The sequence below is a fragment of the Rhinolophus hipposideros genome (assembly GCF_964194185.1).
Source record: "Rhinolophus hipposideros genome assembly, chromosome: 14".
NCBI lineage: Eukaryota > Metazoa > Chordata > Mammalia > Chiroptera > Rhinolophidae > Rhinolophus > Rhinolophus hipposideros.
In genome coordinates this window covers 39,570,093-39,589,560 of record NC_138060.1, presented here as the reverse complement: position 1 = coordinate 39,589,560, position 19,468 = coordinate 39,570,093, and the positions used below count along the sequence as shown (strand labels likewise).

Genomic DNA, 19,468 nt, shown 5'->3' with positions numbered 1-19,468 from the left:
CCTCACTGCCTGGGGGCTTAGTTGGTATCTTGGGGGAGTAGATGCATATGTAAGAGTGTGGAAGGGAGAACAAAACAATTGATTTTTTTTGTATTTCAATTTCTGTTAACCTTCATTTCAGGCTTTCAGAATGGGAGAATCAGCTGCCTGCTACAAGAAATCGCTAATAAGCAGTAATAAAAGACTGATAATTTATTCTTTCCATTCCAAACCTGATGTCATTCCCAGACGGAGATATGGGTACTGGTTAGGCAATTCAGCATTTTGGTAAATTAAGGCAGGAGGATTTGGTTCTCCTGGGTCCTGTGGAGACAGAAAGTCGTCCAGGAGGAAAATCTTGTGTTTTATTTTTTGACCATTGTAATCATTTATACCTGTTTGCTTTGCTTTCCAGAACCAGGAGTTGAGGTGGGCACTTGTGTCTTAAAAAACTAGGGTTAGTTCTCTAAAATAAACTTTTTATATTCTTATGTCTTTGGAATTGTTGTCTCTGCCTAAAATGACAATCAACTGAAAAAGAAGGATACATTCCAGTGAATTCAATACCCATTGATATGAAAGAACTCGCAGATCAGAAAACAGTATGAATACATGGGCTACTCTCCTTTATTAAGAAAAACCACACCAAAATACAGCACAGTTGACGTGTTTGCTACCAGGGCTTGAAAGTAGAATCAACCATTGTGTAAAAAATAAAATAAAACTGCACGGATATCAGGATTTTCCCAGCGTACTTTATTCATAGACATTTGACAGAGAGAACCTAACAGAGCTTTTAGGAAAAACTGAATTCTCAGCTCACAGTCACTTTCCAGGAACTTCACTGCAAATTGTGTTCTAGGTTGGCGGGATGGAGATCATAGCAATCTCCCTCCTGCTTCCATAGTTTCCATCTCTCTAAATACAATTATTTATGGGGACTTAATGAGAGAGCAAGCCTTGTGTGAAAGGAACTCAAGAAAGTGCAGCTTCTAAAAATACACCAAGGCGGTTCTGCAATTCTTGTTACAAACTGACGTTTTGCAGAGCAACCCGCGAACCTAACAACCACACACACACACACACACACACACACACACACACGAAGAGAAAAAGACAGTGTTTTTTTCTTTCTGCAATCCCCTGAACTTTGAGTAAACAGTAGTAATTTTCTGTTGCATACTCAATGCAAATTTCCCCAAGACGACACAACACAAAAACAAAAAACCTGTTAGCTTCCTTAGAGCTGGGGGTGTGTGGGGGGGATAATGGCAAGAGGAGAGGGGCAAATTTGACGAATTTCAGTTTCGCCTTAGCCCGAGGTCCTGAACCCCCAGTCACCCTGATCTTGCAGAGGTTTATGGAGTTTCAGACCCCTTTTGGGAAGCTTCCCTCGCCTCAAGTCCCCTGTCATTAAATCCTCATCACTTGCTTCCAGCTTTTTGGAGAAATTGGACCTCAGTTTAGGCGTGTTTTTCCAGTGGGTAGAAAAGAAGTACAGCTGCTGACAGGAGGATAAATAGTAAACAAATAGGCAGGGGCGTGGCGTGGGTTGTCTGCAACTGGCCCTCTCTTTTCCTTCCGCCACGTGCTCCTCAGTTGGGGTGCAGCGCTCCTGTATGGGGTGCTGAGAGGGGCGAGGGTGGGATGAAGGGAGATGGACAGAGCAGGCTGTAAGGCAAGGAGGCCCTCTGAGAAAGATCGTCTCAACTGAACATTGACGAGAGAAAAAAAAAATTGGTCCACATGCTCCTAGTGGGGAGCGATACACCCCACGCAGGCTAGGTTTGGGGGGGTGCGTCGCGGCCTCTCACCTGACTTCCTTCTCCGCTGGCACACACACTATAATCACCCCCTTACCTCCCTTTCTCAAAAAAAGAGCCCAGCCAAACAACGAACAACAAGAGGAAGCCGCAGGCGGCAAGAGGAGGGGTGCGCGAGGTGGGGGCCCTGGAGAGGTGAGGGGGTAGGGTTGGCGGGCGTCGAGAGCCGCGCCGCGCACCCCCAAGCACACTCCCAGGAGCCCACACTTACCCCTCGCGGCCGAGGGTCCGGTCTTCGGCGCCAGTCCCAGTGCGCGCCCCTCGCCCGCCCTCGTCCCTCCGGCCCGCCGCCCCCCACACCCCGGCCGGCGCGCTGGGAGGAAGCCTGGGAGCGGCGCGCGTCTGCGGCGGCGGCGGCGGCGGCTCGGGCTCGGCTCGGCTCGGGCTCCAGCGCGCTCAGTGTTACCGGCGGCCGCCGAGGCTCCACCGCCAGGGGGAGAAGCCGGGGCGGGAGCTGGGGAGGCGGGCCGGGCCCTGGCCGCCCCGCGGGCCAGCCCGCGCCGCACGAGCTCCGAAGCAGCGGCGACACCGGGTCCGCCGAGCCCTTAGGCGCAGAGTGTCGGGCCGGAGGAGCCGCGGCTGGATGCGCGCCGCGCGTGGCCGCGTGCTCCCGCGGGGGGCGCCCCGGCCGCACCGGTGCGCCTCCAGGCTGCGGGCGCCGCGACCGCCGAGTGGAGAGCAGCTCCCGCCGGCCCCTTCCCCCTCCCGCCCCCGCCTCCGCCCCCTCCCTCTGCCCCCCCCGTTACCATCTCCTCCCTCCCCCTTCTCTTCCTTCCCTCGGCCCCGCGCGCTCGCTCGCTCGCTCCTCGCCTGGCTCTCCCCTTTAAACGCCCACTTCGGATGGGGAAAGAAGACAACTTGAAGTCAAGTTGCAATTAACTTCCGCGGCAGCCGCAGCTCCGGCGGCGGCGGCACAGGAGGCAGAAGCCGCCGCCTCGGAAGTCCGACGCCGGCGCTCCCGCACGGGGAGCCGTTCCTGGTCTTCGGCCCGCACTCGACAGCCACGGCCGCCCTCCACGCCCATGCCTGAGTGAGTTCTGCTCCTTTGCCTCTCCTCCCCCCACCCCACTTTTGCTCTCTTATCTCTCTCTTTTTTCGGAATCGATCCAAACTTCTTTGTAGCACCCACCCACGACGCCCCTTGTTGGGGCGGTTCGGCTCCCCTCTCGTGGGCGCCCGGTGGCAAGGGTCTCCCGAGCCCTTCTCTCTGCGGGCAGCCGGATCCCAGAGGGGAGGGCCGGTGGAGTGAGGGAGAACGCGCGGGATGGGGGACTTGAAGATGCCATTCGCTCCCTCTCGGGGTGTGGACACACCAACACACCTGCCTGACAGACCCTGACTGAACAGACTCCTTCAGGTCAGCAGAGTCACCCCTTTGGGAAGGGGGAGTCGAAAAGACCGAAGGAAGCAAACAGGGAAAGGAAGAGCCTCCTGCGCGCCTCGGAGCCGGGCTGGCAGAAAGGTGCCGGGCGCCGTAGACTAGGGGAGTGGAAACGTTCCCCGGTCGCCTCGCAAGTCAGCTCAGCATCCTTCCCGGGTCCATCTCCGCCTTCCTCCGCCTCCCTCCCCACCCCCGCACCCCCGCCCGCGCGGCTGGTTGGGAGCCACGGCGGAGAGCGGCCTGGGAAGTTTGAGGCAACTTCTCCATCCCGGGAGCGACTCGGGCGCCGGGGCGCCTAAGTTGGAGCCGGGAGTTTGAAAGCCGCGGCACTCCCCGCGTTTCGACCCCTCGCCGGCCGTGTTGAGAACAGTCCTTAATGGGGTCCCGGAGTGAATGTGGGTTTGGAGTTGGGTTGAAGGCAGAAGAGGTGCTGCCCTCTTTGCAGGGACGGAGAATATCACAGAGACGGACCCGGGGTCTCCTTCCTGCGGTCCCGACCCAATCGTGGCGGCCTCCTCCGAGCGCTGCACTGTCGAGGCTCCCGGGGCGGCGGAGCATGGGTTTAGGCAACCACGAGGAGAGGAACGAAGCAGGCAGGTGGCAGGTCCGGGGAGTGACACGCGCTTACCGGGGAAATTCACTGAGCAGGCCTCTTGGGATGACCCCTAAAGACCGAGAGAGACTTAGGGCTCTTCCTGGAGGTTTTGGCTCGGACCTCCACTAGGGCGTTTGCAAATTTAACTCACAAGTGTCAACCACAGGATCGCCTCTCAAAGTGCCCCGGTTGGCAACTTTGACCTCTGCGCCCTTCCTTAGTGAACTTTCTCAGCGGCATTCCGGATTTCCAGGCAAATATTCTACGACTTGTCCTCCATATGGTTGTAAAAGACAGGGAAAACAGAAAGACGTCCTATTCTCAGGAGAAAACCTTTCCACTCTGACTGGCTGTGGTTCCATGCTTGCACCTTGGGAGGCCATGGGACCTACCTGACTTTCCCAAGAGGACAGAGGAAGGGGTAAGAATGAGTAAAACACGACTGACTGCTGCGTGTCAGGTTTTGTCCTAAGCAGTCCCTGAAATCTACAGTATTTGTGCTGTTGACTAACTCATCCCGTTGAAACTTTATTGAAATTTACACCCTGTCTAAAGTGGATTTTTTCTGAGATGTCAGTAATGCAAGATGTATTCTTTAGTCAATTGTAGCTGCAAAAAAAAAAAAAAGAAAACACAAAAAAAACCACCCATATTTTAAGACTGAAGAAAGCCAAGGTTGAGGTGTTTGCTCTACAAACCTTTAATCTGCTGTGTGGTACTAGTGCTATGATTTAGCAGCAGTTCTTTATTTCTATTGCATATTATTTTAGTAGAACAGTAGTACATTCATATACTGGCTGCTCCAGTCTGCTGGCAAACATTAGCATTCAAGCTTACATTTTTGACAAATGTGCAGACAGGAATAGCATGAATAGGCATCTTAAATATTAACAACCTAAGCATCTGTTGTGAAACAAATTTAATATATTTACTCTGTTTTTCTCACATTGTTAGAAAAGGTTATAATAAGTGCATAATTTCAACTTTAGTTAGCAGAAGTAACTGGCTGTATCTTTCACTACCTCTCCAAGTGTTTAACACAATCACCAGACATAAATACTTTAATTAACTTGGTTAGGCACATTATTAAATACACTTTAAACAATGTATATACTGTGCAACAGTAGCAAAATATGTATCCTCTTTGTGCACATTTTAAATGACTATGTATTTTATAAATATACCAAGCATGTTTATTCTTCATCTCCACTTGACACTTATTACTTCATAGTTTTTTTCTAATGGAAACAGTATTTTAAATGCAGTGTTCAGTCATATGTAATATGTAAACAGTAGCTATAAAATACAAAGCATTTTTAAATTTGAGTATGGCTACATGTAGCAAGATTATACAAGAGAAATAAAAATCACTGCTTAGTTTTGTATTCTTTTCTGAATAATGAATACAAATGATGGATGAAAAAGAACAAATAGGGATTGCCCTCCTAAAGTACTAATGCCTTAAAATGTGTGTGGCGTGGCAGAGAGGGAGCCTGGAGGAGAAGGGGAAAAAAAGAGAAAGAAGACCTAAAGAACTTCCAAAAGTCTGAATAGTTGTTTCCAGAATCAATGCATTCCTCATTTTCCCACAAGCTGAAATATGTAATAAATAATAGTTCTTTGTATGTAAAAGTATTCAAAAGGAATGCCTTTTGTTCAGTTGTTGTAATAAATTAATATATTCTTTGGTTGATAATCTACAAAAGTAGTTCTTTTGTCTCCCAGCCTCTTTAACAAGAACAACAACAAAATGAATATTGGCTTATTTCTGCAAAGAAGTCTGTTGCCAGCTATATGAACCTGCAACTGAATAAGATATGATATGCTGCGTGATGGTTAAGAAAGACTACGCTAAATTAGCAAAGACTGAAATATGTGGAGATTTTCAATTATTTTTTTATGTGACAGGTTGTGGATTGTAAATTAGGCCTAAAAGGTCAGGTGACAGGCACCTGTTCCTCATTATTGTAAAAATCTTTTGGTTACAAACACTGTTAAGCCAAACACAACATGGATATACAGTAGGGACTCTGTAAAGCACTCTAGTGTTTTTTCATCTGCTCTGTAAATTTCCAAAAGGGCCATACATAGATATGCCCTTTACGCAAACACATCATTTCTTCCAACATGTGTTATCTTGGATGATGCTTATTATATTAGTACTTGGGATTGATGAAGTCCATAAAATAAGTGCGTACGACTAAATCAATCTTCAGACCATGTCTAGACATGTTGTAGTCGAATGCTAAAATATTTTAAACCCTTCTTTTCCCTTTACAATCCATTGATTATCAGAATTTATGTTTTAAATAGAAACCACCCCAAATTGCCTTTTATACTTTTTAGATAAGATGAGGTCCCATTTTAAATGATGCCATGAAATATTTGCTAACTACTTGTATGTAAGGAGAAATTTAGATGCCACACTCTCATAGCTTTGTGGTACATAGAAAATGGGAAGAAAACCACATTTTGTATAAATGCTTTTAGGAAGGGTATCATCATTTGATCTTCAAACTTGCCACTTCTTTCAGGAGAGTTCAGTAATATTTCTGTTAGAATGAAGGAGTGTGATTTGATTTTTTTGAATGGTTTACCTTTAGATATTTTAGAGAACAGCATAAGCATCCATATTGAACGGACTTAAGCAGCACATAGTTGAGAAATATTGAAGGTGTCAGTTGCTTTTAATTAGCAAAAGAGGACAATTTTGAGTAAATTCTGTAACTCAGATTATTAAATTCTATATTTAAATTTGTTCCTTTTCTGTTTTTGGTTTTGTATAGTTTATGCTTATTATGTTAAGTATTCATTTTTAGCATTTGTGATCAGATTACAGAACAGTCATTACTTTTGCTTTTCAAATTGATTTGGGTTTCAAACTCCGAAACTCTGGGATGATTTTAACAAATTGGTTTACATTTTGACAGAACAGAGTTAAGTTAATTAATAGATCAGGCACGAAAAATCATCCACGGTAGGGTGTACTTTCTGGTAAAATGAAAGTTATGTTTCAGCATGATGAGCATCAGGCTTCAGTAATCTGTTCCTCGTGTGGAATGAACACTTCCTACTTGGAGCTAGCAGGCACCTACTGTTTATTTACGCTGCATTAAACTGACAGCTCAGCAATCAGAGGAAAAATATTACTTACCTTCCTGAAGTAAATACCAGTTTATAGGTTAGTGCACGTATTTATATTCCTGTCACCACTAAATAACAGCTCTGTCTCCATTTTAATATCTACCTGTGCTATAATCCAGGGCTTCAGCTTCCTGGTTGGGGGTAGGGGTCGCAAGGAGTTTTTCTTATCATTTCCCAGAGGCAAAAACTTAAAGAAGAGCAATTTCATCTTTTTCATTTCTGTCATGTGAGAACCAGTTGGAAGAAATGTTACTTTACATACCTCAACTATAACATCAACCCCCCCAAAGAATCTGCATGCCACTTAAAATAGTCATCTTAGAGCAACCTCAGGACAAATACGTTCTAACACATTCAAGTGTGTTTGCTAAATTAACTTTCTACAAAGTTTCAAATAGATTATTTAAATTCTTTGATTACTTAGATAATAACTTTGATAAAGTGTCTTCCTTTCCAAGTCTTGTTTGGAGTATTACAGTTCTTAATGGAGGTCTGCAAATATTAATACAAACTGGGACTCACTGATTGCTTGGTACTGATGGCTTTCCTCTGAAAGTATTCTTACCTCCTTTCTTGTTAATCTGCCAACCTTAAGATAAGGGAGATTTTAACTTTCCTATAATAATAAATATATTTGTGGTTTTCTTTTTAAATTAAAAGTCCCTTCTCTTTCAAACTCCTGGAATCATGAAAATACTGACTGTTACAGTTGAATTCTAAAACTTCTAAAACAATTAACTTTAGAAAATGCTTATTTTCACTTACATTCTATAGATAGCTCTTACACTCATTGTCTACACACAGTTGTCAATCTTGAATCACATATTCCATTGACATCAGAGCAGAATGTGGTCTTAATACAGCATATAAATCAAATCTGTTACACAGGTTCTTCTGCTTCACTATACCAAAGAAAAAGTGTCTACTATGGTCATTTATATGTCGTTCCTAAGTACTATTTTCAATGGTAAGTCTATTTAAACTTGGTGTCTTCATAGGGTGTGATCAACACATTGACACACATTATTTAATACTTTTGAACATATGCCAATGGTACCTTTTGCTGTTTATTTCTTTAAAGTCTTTTTTAAGATCAGATATTTCATTTCTGAGTAAATAGATACAGATTGTGTGTAGATATAGCCAGGGTGAGATGTAGTAGTGTAGCAATTCTCTAACATATTGGCTATTTTTATTCTTTCAAGTTATTCTGTATCACTTCCACAGTTGTTGCTGTCTGAGAGTTCATAATAGGAATTGTAATCACCTGTTTCAGTGGACTTTCAAGGACATAATTTAGTGTATGTAGTGATCTAGTTTAGTTATGAGATATGAAAATTAGTTAACTGGTAACCCAGCATGTATGTCCCTAGATTCTGCTGAAATTTATTCAGTCCAGTTATTTGACATTTGGTAGTGAAGTGTCTTATAATTAGAAATTGAGTTGGTTAGGTTTCCAGTGGAGGAAAGATCTTGTTGGATAAAATATTTAACTGTGCAGTATTTTATTACACTTATCACTCATTTCAGAACCCGCTTATGGTTGCACAAATTTTTTGGTACCTTGGGGTGCAGATGCCCCAAATTAAGCTGAAATGCTTGCAGAAGAAGCAGATATTAGGCTGCACCTGGTTGTGCCTTTACTAGAATGTCAGTGGACCTGCTTTGGCCCTCCTCCTCTGCACCCCTTCCCCCCAGGTGTGCAGGAAGTGGAGGGCGTTGTACAGGGTGAAGTGGGTGGACTCTACCCAGAGCTATGACCTGATTTGTGACGCACCCTCAGAACTGCAGTAATGGTCCAGCTGCTTCACAGGCAACTGGTAACCACCTCATTTGGAGATGCTTCTGCCTTGCTAGCAGTGCCAGAAAGAACTTCGTCATTGTCACCTCATCAAAGACTACTTTTTGAGAGCTCTCCTGTAGGGCTTGATTCAGAGAGCAGCCTCTGATTATTTAGAGGGTAAGTGCCAGCAAAGTTCCTATCAATTCCATATGGAGAATCAGGGCTACAGCCAGGGGGAGAGAGAGGCATTTACTGTCCCAGAAAGGTCTCTGTGTTGGGATGTTGCTTTTTTTCTCAGCTGTAGATGATTTGGGACTAGATACCAACAAAAATTCTTCAATGGGCATTCTTTTTTGGGCAGTAAAATATGGTAAAAAGCTCCCATGGGAAGTTATTAGACCATCTTTCCTTAAGATATTTAAAGAAAAGGGAATTCTTTAGATGCAGTTTTCCAGGAAGCCAGGCATATAGTAAACTTGATTGCTAGAGGTTCCTTTCTAGTCTTACCTCCGTGGTTTCTGATATGCAGTTAAGAGCATGTAAATGAGAATTCGGCCTTTTAATGTTTATAATGTTAAGGACTTTAAGGTGAAAGAGGTTTTATGCTATAAATATTTTATTGTAATAATTACTATAAATAAAATAGAACCCAGTATACACAGATATCTTTTGAAATGGAGATAGTCTTGAATATAGCATATCCATAATTAGCTGTTTGATGTTGAATGCAATTGAGTTTTCCCGTTCCAGTGAACCAGACAATGGAAATCATTGGGGATTAACGACATGGCTATGTGATTCTTGACATAGTTAACGTTTCTTTCCCCATTCAATTAGTTTATCAGTGAATGAGGTACTAAGGTAAAATGCTTATAGTTTTAAATTTTAAAAGAATGTATAGAATTGATAAACTAATCCAAGTTTTATCCCCTTTGTATTTTCGCCAATTAAAATGATACCTAGATATCCTGTTTATGTTAGATTTCTCCAGACTATGGGAGGAAAGAACAATATTTTATAACTGTGCTTCATAAAACCAATCTTAGAGGTGGGCTCTCTTTTGGGTGGTTTAAGGAGACTCAAAACCAATTTAGAACATTATCTTGAAAGTTAAAAAATGAGAGCCTTACTTTGTATGCAGCCATTGTATTTTAATAATACTGTACGCTTATTAGTGTTATTAGAGCAGTAGACAGTTAATTACAGCCTTTTCTGAGACACGTTAACTGTATGTTAACAGTCAATGTTAAAAAAAGAATGATGTATATGCTTACATACAAGCTGCAGCTCGCTAGACTCTTAAGAATATTCTTTTAGAATCGATGGAGTCACATTTTGGTCCAGAATCATCAAAATGTTTTCTATTAAAACAACTTCATTTTAAAACTTTTCACTGGGATATAAAATGTTCAGCCTTTTTTCCGCTTTCATAGTTAGTATTGGCTTGATCACTTTTGCCAGTAGCATTAGAAATTGTTGCCCCTCAGCAGTTTTAGCTCTCCCAGATTGTATTTTGAGAGGCCCACATTTTCTTGTTCTCTGATGATTTTGGCCAGCATAAGCCATTACAAGCTTATTGAGTTGATTTAGCACCTCATCATCCTTCTTTTTTGTGGAATAATTTTAGTCACTGTTCCTTTATCCAACTTACGTTTTCTTAAAATTTCCTATAATCTGCTGTTTAAGATACATTTGAGCAGTTCATCACAGCAGTAGTTCTAAGACAATTTCGTTTTCCAAATTTCAAATCTGGGTTTTTTGCTTTGGCGTTTGGCATGACAGAACGATGGATGATTGAAACTAGAGGAGTTTGAAGCTGAACTCAGCTTTACTTCGACAATTCTATCAAATTAGTTAACTCTTTGAATTCCTTTGGTTAATTTGGGTATGTAGACCTTGTAGCTTTGTAATAAAGCACTTAAAAATGAACAAATATTCCCATTTTATGAATTGTTTAGGTGCTGCTTATATTTATTTCTATAAGGTATTAAATTACAATAAATTCTGCGTCAGGTGCATGTGTCTGTTATATAAAATAAAAGTTCACAATTAGCATTGTGTGCTCCTCAGTAAAAGTCTGCTAAATTAATAATAAAATTGTGAATTTACCTTGTGCTGATAATGATTTAAGGGGGGGAAAAAGACGTTTCTTTATAATTTTCTGTTTTTACTGGGGTTATCTGAATACTTAATCTTCACATGTCCCAGCTTTCTGGGTAATCGAATGTTTTTCTTCTTTAACTATGTGCTCTGTCATTTTTTGACTGTAGCACTGGGGTCTGTTTTATCCTCATTGACTGACCTCAAAGATGAGGTGACTATCTCTGCTCAGGTTCATGGTTCTTTGGTGTTTGGTTGTGGTAACAAACTATATTAGAGTCAAAACAGAGCACTCCCCTAGGTCGTTGCAGTTAGGCCACCATGTAATGGACTTTTTGATATTCTGGGACCAAAATTACTGTGGCCCAGTGGCCCATTGCTGATTGACCTCTTCCTACTCTTTCCTACAATAATGATTTTTTCAGGGTCCCATTGAATACGTGTCAGCCATGATTACTGTATAAGAAGATATTGTTCATTATAGCAATATGTTTTTTAAACGTTTTAAGATTTAGGGTATTTATATTAATGAAGATTCCACTCCATTCCTTGAAATTAATACTAGAGTCCCAATAAGGCTGTGTTAGCTGCATCTAAAACATTCTGAAAAGTTCTGGGCATTCTATGAAAGTTATCTAAAAACATACTTCCTCTTTAAATTTATTTTCTTTTAAAAACATGTATGATGCTATTTACAAGACAGTCATATTTAGTTACAGAAAGGAAAGTATTCTTAAGCGGTACACTGCTGTGTGACCTATCACATTATCATGCACATTCTGTCTCTTTAAAAACAGTCTCCTCTATTTGCCCTATTAATTGTTGATATGTTGCCATCCACGAGACAAAAATTAGAGCTGTAATTAAATAATCATGTGATGCTCCTTAGTGCCAGTGAGAGCAAACTCATTTTTCCAGGCCCTGATGGTCACTGATTATTGTATTACTACTGGCTTGCTTTATTTTTTTTAATGATTCTCTATCTGTAGGTTACCTAACTACTGCCCTTCTTTTCAAAATTAAAGAAAGTAGAGAACATTCAGCCAGTTAATCGGCTAGAGGTCCTCAGGGATGTAAGGTAGACATACCGTTTTTTTTGTTTTGGTCACCTGGTAGGTTCTTTGGGGAGGCTACATCAGTGGTGTGGTTGCCTGCCATTTAATTTACAGTGGTGTTTTGGCGGGGATGGAGGCCTATGGGGAATGCCAGGAGAATTACAAAAGGAGCCGGGTATTAAAATTCAGAAATGATTAAAATTGAAATAAAAGGATGTTGCTTCTTTGCCAGTACTCTGGCAGTCATAATGACACATAGAGATTAGTTTCCACCTTCATCTTTTCCTTCTTTCTCATTTCCTCTTGTTTATTGTTGACACGTTTTCCTTATGTCTGTCTCCTTCTCTGTGTCTTTTTGCACCATTATGCATTCCTACTTCTCCCTCTTTCCTTAAGCATGGAGAAGCCTACTTAACCTTATTATAACAATAACAGAATAGGTTATTAATATTTAATATGCACATGATTAAAATTTCTCTCCCTTAAACATAGGTCAGCTGTATTATTATTAACCACCATGTAATTTTTCATTTAAAATATTCTTATTCTGCCCTTGCTGTTTCTGAAATGTGGTCTACTTTAGTAGTGATTTAATATATAATGTTTAGAAAACTGTGGTCGGCTAGTGAGAAAAGAACTTACCAGTCATGGATAATCAATTATGCATGAATTCAAATGTAACAGATGGAATCTGGTGAGTTAAAGTTTCTCTTTGCCTTAGTGGCTTTTTTTTTTTTTTTTTTTTTTTTACTATTTGTTTGTTTGACACCTGTCTCATATATAGATAAACATCTAATGTAGTATGTGAGAAATGCCCTTATATCTTGACATTCCCTTTAAATTGAACTTGGTTATTTTCATTTAAGGGCAGAGAATTGTTTATGTGGTCTTAAAGATGATCAGATTCTTTTCCCTCACTTTATAGATACTGCTTGACTTATGAAGGTTCACTCAGCCAGCTAGTAGAGGAAGGAGCAAAACCCAAAGCTAGGTTCCCTGTTTGTTTTCTCCACTACTTTTCCCACTGTGTCATTTATCCTCTTCTGTGGGAGTCACTTAATAATAGAGGTACTACACTAACTCTGGGTTTTTAAGAATTTCTAATGAAAAGTGTGATAAACTAGTTTTAAATTGCGTAATATTCTCTTGTATGACATGCAAACAGTATCTGTGAACATACATCATATTATGCTATATGTGTATTATATTCTTGGATGTCAAACAATTGGATTTCCCAAATCTATAGAGAATGCCCCAAGATTTGGTTTATCTCCTCAATGGCAGCATATGCCTTTACACTTGCTTGCAGTGTTGTGAATTCTTAGTGACAAAACCCCTATGTGCAAAGCAAAGTAAAAAGTTATTTTTGAGAGCCTTTTTGTCGTCATGAAGATACAAGTTTAATTTTCATTAACAATAGTGTGAATATGTAGTGTTTTTTCAGGTGTAGCAGTAATAGGACAGAGGGTACTGTCCATCGTTAAAGCAATACAGTCTCAAAATTGTTACAAGTTGGTCCCCATCAGAATTTTTCATAAGTATGTTGTTTGTTTCTCCCCCAAGTGTATTTATGTATACTAAAAAAGACAATACAAATGAAAATAGTCTTTACAGAATAAATAAAAATAAGTGATTACAAAACAGCCTCAAGGCTCACTAGTTCTGTTTTTAAAGATATACAGTAGCATTCATTGTTTCTCAACTTTTTGCTTCATATCAACTGGAAATTTGCATGTATATTTATAATTCATGTCAGTCTTTAATGAATTAAATTCCACAGTAAACACACTAATAATGAAAGAGTCACCTGCAAAATAGGTAACTGGATATGCTCTAGCTACAGCTGTACTATGAAATTATTTTTAAGTATTTTATTCATGCTTTTATATGTAATAAATATGTAATTTTAACTTGGCTTCACTATGTATTCATATTTCTTAGTCATGCACCAGAAAAAATCTACATGTAGTATGAACTTCAGTAAGACATAATTTGTACATGAATATCCAATACATTAAAAACTCCATCGCAAATATAAAAATGTCTAATAAAAATACAAAATCAGTAAGGATAGATGATAGGAAACAGAATATAGGAAATACAGAAAAAGCTGATTACAAACTATTGCATGAAGAAGTAAATATTTTAATCCTAATTGGTATTACTAAAAAGTGACTGATAAATTTGAAAGAGTTTTGGGCTTCGTATAACAAAAAAATTATATATATATTTAAAAACTAGAACCTAAAGTCTCTATACAGATATAATTTATAAATTATTACATTGACTGCATTTATACAGTTTCTTACACATCTTTGGCTGTACTGCATGTAAATGTCCGACACTCTAAGTACTGTTTGATCGAGGGTCTACTATTTCATGAGTATAGTTAATTTTCATTCATTTGAAAAACATTCAAAAAGAATTTTTGGACTTAAGGTATTCTTATTTGTTTTTGTTTCTGCTTCTTTCTCTTCTTTTGCTAAGATACAATAGTATAGAATAAAATCTGAAAAGAGAACCATTTTCCTGCATCAGAGGACCATCAAATTACCTACTTTGGGTGGGATCTTGGTCTCTAATTACCAATCCATGTTAATTATCCTTGGGTCAGGTATTCATCATATGAATTAATCATCTAGCATAGACTGGACTGTGTCTGTTGGCGGATAAGGACAAAGCAATGGACGGTTGGCTGTGAGGACGGAGTTGTTCAGTGTGTTGTAGCTCGTTGTTCTACTTGGCATAATATTTTCATGATAATATGTATCTGCTAATATTAAGAATAGGTGAAAGATTCTTTTCCTTTAGCTTCTTGTTTAAAAAAAAATTATTGTGATAAAGATATATAACAGAAAATATGGCATTTTGACCATTTTAATTGTATAATTCAGTGGCATTAATTACATTCACACTGTTGTGCAATCATCACCACAGTCGGCTTCCACATCTTTTCCACCATCCCAAATAGAATGCGCTTTACTTTTGCATTAAACTTCTCCTTTGCTTCAACACATTTCAAACATTATAGTCATATTTAATCATTGTCCAGGCTTGATGTAGTTGTTGCTGGTGGTGGCTTTTCTTTGCTGATGGACAACTCCTGTCCAGTGCCTGTGGCGATGGACATAGCAGACAATATCAGATATTGCCTATGGCTGATATTCCCCCAAAAGAATCTGGACGGGGATTCAGGTCCACTGTAACCTCAAACTGTTTTTCCCCTCCAATTAAGCCAGGAAAGATTAGCAATAACATTCACAGCACTAAGAAGATTTGGTTGATATGTCCTGGCAAAAGGTTGATTGGGAACGGTTGCTGTTTGACTTTGTTGGAATTAATATTCCCTGAGCTTCCCGAGAGTATTGCAAAGCAGCTCGGGCTGTGAGGCCCTGTCATGGGCTCTTTGGCATGGACAATGTGAATACCTCAGTTCTGCTTACGTGCAGTGACTTAGTCGGGAAATAAGTTGAACAGTTCAACTGTTCAAGGAGGATCCCACTCAAGGTTGAAGTTTTCTGGGAGAAAAATCATGCTCAACTATGTTGACAAAAGAATTAGAGGAAATCAGGATGGTTCTGGCTCCAGTAAGTAATAGACTGGTTTTAGAACTTTACTTCCATGTGTAATTTTGTGGTTAGTTGCTTATGTCTGTGATGATAAATCATTTACCTGCACAGGATTTCTGGCACCCTAGTTAATCTCAAGCAAGTGCCCAAATGCTAATTTATCATGGTTCCTCAAACAGCATACCTTTAATTGACAAATCAATGATCTAATAACTTGTCCTCCACCTTTTTTTTTGTTTGAAACAATGGCTTTCCTGCATATATAATTCTTAAATTTCGGGTGAGTACTGGTTCCTAGAACGGCCTTACCTTTTCCAAGTGACCTCAGTTACTTACTCAGTTAAAAGTAAAATCACTTTTAACCCAAGTGATTGGGTTAAAAACTTTACTTGAAAATGTCCTAGCTTGTACATTTGATTTCCTATATCCAAAACATTGCCTAAACTGGTGTATGCCAAACTTGGCTGTACATTGGAATCACCAAATGTCTGGCTCCCACCCTCAGCCATTCTGATTTAATTGCCGTGGGTTGCAGCCTGGACATCTAGATTGTGGAAGGAGCTCCTCTGGTGATGTTTATATGCAGCACATTTGGGGAGCTAGTGAGTTATCCTCTGATCCCAGCACCTGGCTTTACTTCCTAAGATTGCAAGAATCTTCCTAAAATTTCTTACAAGCACCCACTCATAAAAATAGTTCTTGGGTTCTTTTCCTTTAGAGGGCAGGCACTGTGAGAGACTCCAGGAATACAGACATAAATACACCCTCAAGATGCTTCCAGACTTACAGTTTGGAGGGGCAGACATGCAAATATGGCATACCACACTGAAGAGACAGGTAGTGTGATGGAGCGTCAAGAAGAAAATAACTAACAATTGGAGAAGGCTTTGGACAGAAGGAATTTAATCAAACTGCATATGAAAAGATACAGCAGGTGAGAAGGAGGACAGGTACTCCAGAAACAGTTCGGGGTGGGGGGGTAAAAATGAAGCAACCTGAAACTAAGTGTTTTAGTGGCAATATCTACACTGGAAGACTCAACAGTCATCATAGGAATCCTTCTCCCTCCCCACTCAATTTTTGGATCTAGGTTTAGATAGAGATACCAATTTTGATGGAATTATTGCCATTGTGTATTTTCAAGGTTATGATCTATACTGACATGTATGGAAGAAAAAGGTGGCTTGTAGATTTTTTTTGCCCAATGTATTCTTGCTAAAAAAAAAAAAAAAAAAAAAAAAAAGGTAAAATTTCTGGGTAAAAGGCCTGGATATCCTGTCAGGTTCTAGAAGCCAACTATCGATATTCATTTTCCTTATCCATCTTTCCCCAAACTAGCATCAACATTGGCCTTTCTTTGCTCACCTTTCATAATGACCTTTGTCTATTAAAAGCATGTCACAAATTACCAGTGGGTATTTATAGCCACTCCTATGTAATTAGGAAACAACTTTTGATCATTATCAATCTGGCTATAACTGAAATCCTACTTACTAGGGAAAAAACAAAAACAAAACGCCTTAAGCCCCATATTTAGTTTATTATCATTTCTCCTTTATCTCCCCTGAAACACATTCAAGGCTTTTGTTGTTATTTTGTGCAGTACGCCATTATTTGTTTGGTATCTGGATGCCCTCCCAGTTTGAATAGGTACCTACAGTAAAGCTTCCAAAAGAGCCATTTCTAATGGCAGCTATGCTTATTTAATGTGGAGGTGGGAGAGAGGAGTGGGAATGGCTGGTTTTTAGCTTCACCTATGAGCTATTTAAATGCTTACGGAAAGCACCATTTGGGGTAGATGTGTGTTATTCCAGATTTAATACAGGACCTTTTCAAATACAGACATGTCTAGAAAGTCGTCATAAATTTGTGTGCAGCAGTACGCAAGCCTCGTTGCATGCAACTTTACAGATCTATGGGCTACTTCTAAAATGGAAAATGATTCCAATTTGGACACGCTAAACTGTCTGAAAGCCATTCAGCACCTCTAAGACTCCTGGCCAGGTCTCGGATTTACTTTGTCATCTTTTATTGAAGTTCACTAGATAAGTGCTGTCCAATAGAACTTCCTGCAATGGTGGAAGGGTCCTATAATCTACACTGCCCAATACCCACACAGGGCTATTAAACACTTGAAATGTGACTGAGGAACTCAATTGTAAATTTTATTTCATTTCAATTAATTTAAATTTAACTGATACAACTACTGTTACCTCCTTCTCATTTCTGCAGGCTCTAAAAGGAATTGTCATTGCAATTAGCAGTGGAACTTGGTTGCAAGTGATACTGAGCTTTTTGCTCTCATTTATTTATTCATGATGTAAATATTGCAAGGACAGTGTAGAGAGTCCTGGTAATATGGCAGTGAGAAAGACAGTCTCTGCTCTCATAGGGCTTACAGTCTAGTACGGGCGACATTTATTAAACCAATAATTATCCAATTTGTTAATTGATGACTGTTACAAAAGAGATTCAGGGGTTTATGAGAGTATTAAAATGGTGGCCATACCTTCTCGTAAGATTAGTCAGAAAGTTTAATCAGAGTTTCGTTTATTCACTAAAACAAGAAAAGCATGAAGCAGCTTCCCTTCCCCAAGTTCAAGGCTGGGTCAGGCTGGCTGTAGCTTAGAGTAGGGCAGCTAAGTGTGCTGTGCCATGACCTCCAAAGATGTGGGGTCTGTCAGATTAAGCTGTGTGCAGACACATACTGCAAACTTCTGTACTTGAGCAAGTAGGTTCTCTCCTAAACCATGCAGTTGTGATGATGTCAGTCACAGATAAGATGTGAGAAGAAGGGTGCAAATGTTTACAGGATATTGCATTTCCTCTCCGATATATGTTTTGACAAAAGTTGTTTGGGTTCCAGCCCCAGCTTTTTCCTCTCTGCTCTTAAAAATTTGTATTTGGTTTATTCAAGAATCAGTCCTGACATCTCAGACAGACAAAATGAGACACATGACAGCAAAACATATGGCTCAAATAGGCATCCTTCTATGGCCAACACAGACCATATTCCCAGAAATTCATACATGGAAAACACCACCTGCAGCTAAAGCCAAAAAACAAAGAGTTGACGCGACAGAAAGAGCAAGATGCTACCTAAATTGTGCTGCTTTAAAAGTGTAGAGAGATAGCCAACTGTATTTGAATTTAAAAAGATGGGAAAAAAAATGTCCTTAGAAAGTGCTATGGTGGTAAGCATTGCTTTGCTAACAGTCACTGGCGGAGTTGCCATATCTTAAAAGCGTTTAAATTCTAAATGCTTTCTCTGTTTATTACAAATGTATGTGCTATTCAGAACTCTGAATATGTTTTAATGCTTTCAGATATCTGCCTGCATATTTATCTTAATATGGTGCCATCTAAAACATGCAGTAGTCCTTTCATTATGTTTTTTAAATCTTGTATAACTGTTACAATATTTTATCTTTGCTCCCCTTTTTGTAGCCAGTCTGAATGCCTTCTCATGTGATAAAAGATTGAGGCACTCTGTTTTAACTGTACATCCACATGTTAAATAGTTCATGGATTTGACTTGCAATATTTCATGTTACTGAAGTTTTCTATTTTGATATCTAGATTTATAAAGTTTATTTTAACTTTTTAAAATACTTGCTTGCATCTTTATTGTCAAATATAAGATACCTGTGTAGGATAAATTGATGGTTTTTTTCCCCCCCTTCACCATGCTAGTTTATCCTCACATGTGCTCAGGAAGGTATTTTCCTAATTATCTTTCTTTTCTTTCTTCTATATTTTAACCTGCGTTTACACTGACCAATGCTCAGTGGTTATAATGAGTATTCTAAGGAGCAGGTAATTTATAGTAATTAAGTTTATCAGTGTACTATATGACTTGGAGGGCACAAACCTCTGTGTGCCACTTTACTTATGGCATTTCTTGTAATCATATACCGTAGTTCTGAAATAAAGGATGTGCTTGGGAGAAAATTAGTATGTATATGTGATCAAGATTCATAATTATACTATATCATTAGTCTTTATAATAAAGTCATTGTTAGCTGTCTTTATCTTCATT

The 19,468-nt window shown here is 39.9% G+C and overlaps 1 protein-coding gene across 3 annotated transcripts in view; it reads left to right on the top strand.

Annotated features, from left to right (window-relative positions):
- The first annotated feature begins 2,634 nt into the window (after window positions 1–2,634).
- Window positions 2,635–19,468, top strand: part of SATB1 (SATB homeobox 1) — a 98,369-nt gene continuing 81,535 nt past the window's right edge. Inside the window, exon 1 of one of the 3 annotated variants that reach the window (XM_081071876.1) lies at window positions 2,635–2,832. The gene's annotated coding sequence lies outside the window, so the exon portion shown is untranslated. Of the gene's footprint in view, window positions 2,833–8,863; window positions 8,883–19,468 lie in introns of those variants that run through there. The other 2 variants (XM_081071871.1, XM_081071873.1) reach the window with 2 other exon arrangements.